We start from the raw sequence: 8,627 nt of genomic DNA on the forward strand, positions 1-8,627 counted from the left end.
CCACACTGTATACACAATACACAGGATCCCACCTCCCAGGGGAGAGGGGAAGGGAGAAAAGGGGATTGATTAGCTGGGAAATAGGGAAGACACCAACCCAACCTAAAGAAACCGAATGAATCGAAACAAACACAATTAAAAACCTCAAGGAAGGGGAACAAGAATGAAACAATCTCACCCAGGACAGGAGAACCACCAGGGACCGAAGGGACCAGACCTCCACCACCTCCCTCCAGCTCCTCAGCCAAGGAAGGGAAGTCAGAACCAAACCACTCCCCCACTGCTACGTGGAAGACACGTGTGGAATACTTGTAACTTCCTTAGATACAATGGTTACTGAGGAAGCCATGGGTCAAACCATTACATTCTCCACCCCTTATTCCACACTGGTCTTTCCACGCAATCTTTGTATTATTGCATTTGCTTATATCCCACACACACATATATATATATATATAGTCCATATGCAGTCCTTCAAGGCAGATGTCTTGTCATCAAGGATCAACACCAGCATCAGTTCAGCTTTAGTCCATTGCCTTTTGGTTAGAGTCACAGTTCCAAGTTGAGGCCTAGTCCACAGTTTAGGGCTGCCTTATCGTTGGACATCATGGGATACCAGTACCGGCTTTGCTTGGGTTTTTCTCGTCTCGTGTCTGGTTTCCTGCAAAACACAACTCAAAGCACAACATTAGTTCTTCCCCAAGGCTAGATTGCCTTGGGGCACACACTGGATCTCACCATCCTTCCTCATTACCCACCAGGTGTTTCCGGACCCTTGGGCAAAAACAATCCCACGAATGGGTTTGTCTTGGCCCGAGGGAGGGGTAATCCAGACAGATTTCCCTAACATGCCTCTCAGGTGAATCGCTGGAACTTTGTCTCCATCTACTGTGTGGAGGGATTCTGCTTGGGCAGGACCAGCTCGATTGACAGAGCCTCTGGTGTTAACCAACCAGGTGGCCTTGGCTAAATGCTTATCCCAGTTCTTGAAGGTTCCTCCACCTAGTGCCTTCAGAGTTGTTTTTAATAGTCCATTGCACCTTTCAACCTTTCCAGCAGCAGGTGCATGATATGGAATGTGATATACCCATTCAATACCATGCTCCCGTGCCCAAGTGGCCACTAGATTGTTCTTGAAATGAGTCCCATTATCTGACTCAATGCGATCTGGAGTGCCGTGCCTCCACAGGACCTGTTTCTCAAGGCCCAAGATAGTATTCCGGGCTGTTGCATGTGGTACTGAATATGTCTCTAACCATCCGGTGGTCGCTTCCACCATGGTAAGCACATAGCGCTTACCTTGGCTAGTCTGTGGCAATGTGATGTAGTCAACCTGCCAGGCCTCTCCGTATTTATACTTGTCCCAGCGTCCACCATACCAAAGGGGCTTCAACCTTTTTGCCTGCTTAATGGCAGCACAGGTTTCACAATCGCGGATAACCTGGGAAATAGTGTCCATAGTTAAATCCACCCCTCGGTCTCGCGCCCATTTATAGGTTGCATCCCGGCCTTGATGGCCTGAAGCATCATGGGCCCATTGAGCTAGGAACAATTCTCCCTTTTGCTGCCAATCGAGGTCTACTTGTGACACCTCAATCTGTGCAGCTCGGTCTGCCTGTCTGTTATTATCTTGTTCCTCGTTAGCTCGACTTTTGGGCACATGGGCATCTACATGGCGGACTCTCACGTTCAATTTCTTTACTCTGGCAGCAATGTCTTGCCACAGATCTGCAGCCCAGATGGGCTTCCCTCTACGCCTCCAATTCATCTTCTCCCACCGATCTAGCCATCCCCAGAGAGCATTTGTTATCATCCATGAGTCGGTGTACAAGTAGAGCCTTGGCCATCCTTCTCTTTCTGCAATGTCTAGGGCCAATTGGACAGCTTTGAGTTCTGCGAACTGACTCGATTCGCCTTTCCCCTCAGTGGCTTCTGCCACCCGTTGGGTGGGATTCCACACAGCTGCTCTCCACTTTCGGCTCCTCCCTACGATACGGCAAGAACCATCGGTGAAAAGGGCGTAGCGCGTCTCTTCATCTGGCAGCTGATTATATGGTGGAGCTTCTTCAGCTCGACTCACTGACTCTTCCTCTTCTTCATCTGCCAGGCTGAAGTCCCCACCTTCAGGCCAATTGGTTATAATTTCTAGAATTCCAGGGCGATTCGAGCTCCCAATACAAACACGTTGTGTAATCAAAGCAATCCACTTGCTCCACGTGGCATCGGTGGCATGGTGTGTAGGGGGCACTTTTCCTTTGAACATCCAGCTTAGCACCGGTAGTCGGGGTGCCAGGAAAAGCTGTGCTTCGGTACCGATGACTTCTGAGGCTGCTCGTATGCCTTCATATGCGGCTAGGATTTCCTTCTCCATAGGGGTGTAATTGGCCTCAGAGCCTCTGTAGCTTCGGCTCCAGAAACCAAGTGGTCGCCCTCGTGTCTCACCAGGCACCTTTTGCCAGAGGCTCCAGGAGGGACCTTTATCTCCAGCTGTGGAATAAAGTACATTCTTCACATCTGGTCCCGTCCTGACTGGTCCAAGAGCCACGGCATGTGTGATTTCTTGCTTGATCTGCTTGAAAGCCTGTTGTTGTTCAGGACCCCATTGGAAAATGTTCTTTTTACGGGTCACAAAATAGAGAGGGCTCACGATCTGGCTGTACTCTGGGATGTGCATTCGCCAGAAGCCTATGGCTCCCAGAAACGCTTGGGTCTCTTTCTTGTTGGTCGGTGGAGCCATTGCTACAATCTTATTGATGACATCGGTTGGAATCTGGCGACGTCCATCTTGCCATTTCACCCCAAGGAACTGAATCTCTCTGGCAGGTCCCTTGACCTTGCTCCTTTTGATGGCAAAACCAGCTGGAGGGAGGTGGTGGAGGTCTGGTCCCTTCGGTCCCATGGTGTAATGGTGAGCACTCTGGACTCTGAATCCAGCGATCTGAGTTCAAATCTCAGTGGGACCTCCAATAATGTCGTAGGTTTGGCCTAGCTGTTGCCAACCCTGGACTGGCCCCCCTTCTCCCCCCAGAACCTTCCCAGCAAAGGAAAGAAAAAAAACTGAAAAGAAACGCACTCTAAAGAAACTGAACTGAATAAAAAGAATAAATTATATTTACCAACATTTACAAACCACACTGTATACACAATACACAGGATCCCACCTCCCAGGGGAGAGGGGAAGGGAGAAAAGGGGATTGATTAGCTGGGAAATAGGGAAGACACCAACCCAACCTAAAGAAACCGAATGAATCGAAACAAACACAATTAAAAACCTCAAGGAAGGGGAACAAGAATGAAACAATCTCACCCAGGACAGGAGAACCACCAGGGACCGAAGGGACCAGACCTCCACCACCTCCCTCCAGCTCCTCAGCCAAGGAAGGGAAGTCAGAACCAAACCACTCCCCCACTGCTACGTGGAAGACACGTGTGGAATACTTGTAACTTCCTTAGATACAATGGTTACTGAGGAAGCCATGGGTCAAACCATTACACCAAGAAAGAAGCCAGAGCACCATATTTGGCAAGACCCACTGCAAGAATCAGCAAAATCAGACTGAGTTGAAAAGTTCATGAGGATGAAGAGCAAAAATACGACCACCACCAGATGAAGTAACAGGATCTCCCCTCATACAGTATGGCCAAACTTCGCGAACAAAGATTTGGGAAGGGCTCTCCCCCAGGTGGGGGTGTGCCCTTCCAGCCTGCGCAGTGGATTTTAGGTGAGGCTCAGCGTGAGCAGAACTGGCCCCATCATTTAAGTCCCAAGGTCCATTTGCCACGGCTGAGTGAGCTTGGACAGTGCCAGTGAAGTCCTCAGGACTGTCTACAGCACCTGGTACTAACCGGGACTGACCCTGCTGAGCATCCGAGATCTGATGGGATCGGATGGCAGGGAGGCTTTAACTGCCCGGTACGGTCTCCACTGAGACTCGAACTCACAACCTGGTGGTCAGAGTCCGGAGTGCTCACCATTACGCCACGGGACCGCCCTATTTCCCCTCATAATATTCCTCAAAATGGACAGCTCCGCCCCAACTCCGCCTGCTATGAATATTATAACTAGATATTGCAATATGATAATTGTGCATGAATATGTAGGTAAAAATATTGTAATCCCTCACTAGAAATGTGTAAATACTGTAGCTTCTCACTGTAGACTTTGGAGCTCTTTTGTCCGATACTAGTCGGAGGGTTCCCCAACGTTGTCTTAATAAATACCTTGCTGTTTATTGACTAAAACTTTGTCTCTAAACAGTTTGTTCTGCCTCTTTGGGCATCACCAGCAATAAAAAGTTTCCATGTAAGTGCTTCACAGACACATACTGAGGATAGTGTGATAAGGGCAAGTTTAGGTCCCATAGGCAGCTTCTCCTTATTTAACTTACTAGAGGCAATATTGCTGGTTAGAGAGACCCACACACAGAGAGCTCCAGCCTTTCTGCTCTCTAGTAATCTGTAGAGTAGATTTTTGTATTTTTCACAAAGTTCTAAACAAGACAGATACGAAGATATTAAAGAGGTTTTTCCTGGTGTTTCCCTCAACTCCTTAAACCTTAAAGGTCACGTTTCACAGATCTGGCATAAAAACAGATTGTACCCTCCTCTGTTACCATTCTTGCTTTTGTTGCCATGTCACCAGAGGGGTGTGTACTATTTCCCTTTCAATTCTGTCATTGATCATCCCTACAACATGAAACATTTCATCAAAATAATCAGTCAATTAACCTCAGGATGACTTGATCAGAACAACCTGGACTTTGCTCTCTCTCAGACTGTTGCCTCCCTCTTCAGTTACTTCATGGATTTTGCTGTGACACAAAGCCATATAGAGATGGCCAGTAGCACCCTGTTATTACCCTTCATGGCTTTATGGATCTATGGGATTTTTGCTTGCTCATTTTAGACATCCAGCTTTAAGCCACCAGTTAATGGCAGGCACATCAGGGAATGCCAGAAGTTCACATTTTAGGAGCTCTGTCTGAAAAGTCTTGGAATGTGTTACAGCAAAGGGCATAGAAATGGCAGTGGTGCTTTAAAGAGCCTGGGACTCTTTAAAAAGAGAAAATTCAGAGTTTGGGTAGATTCTTAATGCATTTTAGATTTTGCTGAACTTGTACAACTTTCATTCTGTGCAATTTACACAGACACAGATTTGGAGAAGCGTTTTATTTAGCTCTAGTTCCAGAGCTATTTATGCCACTTTCTTTCTGAAAAAAGAGATGAAAATGAAGTGAATTTAGGGTTCTTTATTGAAAGGCCATTTAGTTCCTTGATAAGATTGTTTTAGTAAATTGGGTTCTTCTGGGGGGGGGGGGGGGTGGGGGGGGGGGGGGGGGGGGAATAGCCTAAACTTTTCAAACAGCTTTACCATGAGAACTAAGCCTGAGAAAAAGTCATTTAAAAAAACTTCAGCAGAACAGAAACAGAAAAATGAATGTGCCTCTAGAGCTCAGTCTGATAATAACCTCTTCTGTAAAATTATATGAAGTCCTACTCTGTAAAATTGTATGAACTCTCTGATCTGGAACAATAGTATAGATGAGTTAATTGTAGATCTAAAAATTGTTTGCCAGCTGCTGTCTGTTCTGCTACCAACACCTGTTTTGGCTCATACCCTCATTAATTAAATGTGATGAGCAAGCAGACAAGTTAAAAACATAGTGCTGACAATGTCTGTACAGCTGACATGAAATCCATATCTCTAGTCCTCATCCAAAACCAGGAACAAATACATTTGTGATGTAAAGGGCAGGAGGAATGTTCATGGCTTGGGGTTGGGCTTTTTTTTTTCCTTCCTTGGAAACTGCTACAGTAATGAATCTGTTCATTAAGGATACATTTGGCTGTGGTAAACTGAGGGTAGAAATCATGTGCGTTTTAGAACAGCAAGCACTGATTAAAAAATTATACCTGTGAAATATTGCTAATTCTAAACATTCTAAACATTATTTGGTCATTTAAAAATTAAATGCAGATTGAAAATTCTAAAGTTGTTACCAGTTTTCATCATTATGTTTTCCTTCACTTCAGAACTATCATAGTTGGACAATTTCCCTTTCAAGAATTTGTACTTCTAAGCATTTTTTTGTTCTGCAGCAGAAGCCACCAGAACCCCATGACATTCACTCCCATCTGGTTTTCAGAGTTGCTTAAGCAAGCTGGAAACATCTCAGAACTGTGAATGTCACCCTGCTCAGACTGAAACTTCTCAGAGCATGTTACACAGGTCCCTGGTCTCTTTTCTTCATGATGGGCACACTCTTTTTCTAGAGATGCACAACCATTCAAGCAGGATCCCCAGGTTGCAGAACTGCCCAGATTCCCTAAAAAAGCCCCAGGTGTTAAACACTGATAAAATACAAGTAGTCTGGCCACTTGTGCCAGCATCCTGTAATTCTTCCACAGAATTATCTCCCCTTTAGTGCACTTGCACATGTAATGGAAGACCTTGTGCTGATGAAGAATTGTGTTCTAAATTCTGGAGGAGAAACTGAAGAAGTAGGTTGTATCATGATAAATATATTTTACAATGCAATTTGATGTTGAGATAAAAGAACAAACATCATGGGACTAGAAATTACCAAGGTGAAGGTACTCTGATCCTACCTTGGCAGTTAAGAAACCCTTGGCTGCAGACTCTGGGCAGTCCTAACTTACTTTGCATTATATATTCAATGTAGATATTCAAGAGATACTCAAGAACCACCTGGACACAATTTTGTGCCGTGTGCTCTACAAAGACTCTGATTGAGGAGGGAGGTTTGACCAGACGACCCCACCAGTGGTCCCTTCCAAGCTTAACCATCCTGTGATTCTGTGATTAGAACATCACTGGATAAAACCATTCCTGCAAATTGAGTCCCAAACCCCAGATGTACCCACTCAAGAGTTAGTGCCCTGCAAGAGAATGGACACCTCCTAGTTGGTGTTCTTCTGGCCTGTCTTGGCCACACAAGGGTTTTAACTTCAAGGGAAGAAGGAGAAGGCAGTAAGAAGGGGAGAGATTTTGATGCAGAATACCCTGAGGTATCAGAGAATACATGTGATAACTACCTCAACCCTCAACATTACTCTTCATTGTCATGAAATGTATCACAGAATTGAAAGAACCACCCAAGTATCACGTGAGAATGTACTCAATGCCAGAAACTCTCTCTGATGATCACTAATACTTAATCACCAAATACCATCATGACCTAATGCCAAGGGAAGACTCACGATTTAAATGCATGTTAAATTATTAAAATCCTGTCCTCAAAAAGTATTTTTCAGAATCATCCCTTCCAAGCTTTTAATCAGCCTCCATCATTGATAAACTAACCAAGAAGCCATATACCTACATATATATATACATACATGCATACATACATATAGATATATATATATATGTATACACACACACACACATGTATGTATATATATATATACATACATATATATATACACATACATATATATATATTGAACAGGATGAGTCTACATGGGTAAAACATGAAAATTGCCAACCCACCCCTATAACTCACACAGTACAAAACAGCCTGTTGAGAACTAGTAGGTCCTGCATTTGCACCTACAAGATGCACCAAATGCCCTCAGGGAAGATGCTTAGATGAAACAAGAAAATCACCTTGCACCAGAATGAGCTCACTTGGAGAATTGATGAAGAACTAAAATAGCTGGGAGAAGACTGTTTCTCACAAGGCAGTCATGAAGTGTTTGCCCTCTCAGTCCTGATCCTTCTGGGACATCTACAAAATGCTTTAAAATATGACACCTCTGCAGCATATTATCACATACCAGTTCAAAATATTTGTTTTAAGATAATGTACAATCATAATTCCCTAGTCAGATCTCTGTATTCTTCACTTAAAAAAAACCATTTTATATTTCCTTAAAGATAATCACACCATCATCTCTACTCTTACAAATGTTTTGCTGCTTCATAGGCACCATCTGCCTTTACCTTCAAACAGTGTAAATAATTAATTGATCTAATTATACTCTGAGCAACTGTTCTTGATTTATATTCAGTTTTGAAGATTTTTGCTTTTATTTCAAAAAGTGAATACTTTACTTTTACAAATTCATATTCTAGCCTTTACAGAGCTATGAAAATAAAAGACTTATAGTCCAAAGTGTGATTTTAGGACAATGAGATGTGGGAAGATCTGACATGAAGGGAGCACTTTACAAAGGCTAAAATTCTTCTAGAAAAAGATGCCAACTGTGGTAGCACCTAGTTTCTCCTTCTTGTGATGTTACAAAAAATGTTTGTTAATAAGCACATAAAATAGTTAAATTTGTTGAATAAATCCCAACAGAGATATTTTCTCCACAAGTGTTTTGCCTTGGTTTTTAATGTAAAGTTTCTGACTATTAATTTGCCTATGTATTTGAAGACAAAATTAAATAATTTTGTACTGTATCTACTATTTAAGATATTCTGCTACTGAAATTAAGTTGATTTAGATCTTTGGATTTGGGGTTTTTCCTTGATTATCTTTTTTTTTCCCCAGAGTGTTGGAAGGAAATAAATCACAACCATAAAAATAAGAGAAAGGAGAAGCAACAAACTGACCTTTTCTAGCACAAAACTTAGACCTTTTCAATATTTCCTTCATTTG

The 8,627-nt window shown here is 43.3% G+C and overlaps 1 non-coding gene across 1 annotated transcript; it reads left to right on the top strand.

Annotated features, from left to right (window-relative positions):
- Nucleotides 1-2,891: 2,891 nt before the first annotated feature.
- On the top strand, nt 2,892-2,963 carry TRNAQ-CUG (transfer RNA glutamine (anticodon CUG)). Its single transcript has one exon. It is a non-coding gene; the product is annotated as a tRNA-Gln (tRNA).
- The last annotated feature ends 5,664 nt before the right edge of the window (nt 2,964-8,627 follow it).

This window comes from Pithys albifrons, chromosome 2 (genome assembly GCF_047495875.1).
Source record: "Pithys albifrons albifrons isolate INPA30051 chromosome 2, PitAlb_v1, whole genome shotgun sequence".
NCBI lineage: Eukaryota > Metazoa > Chordata > Aves > Passeriformes > Thamnophilidae > Pithys > Pithys albifrons.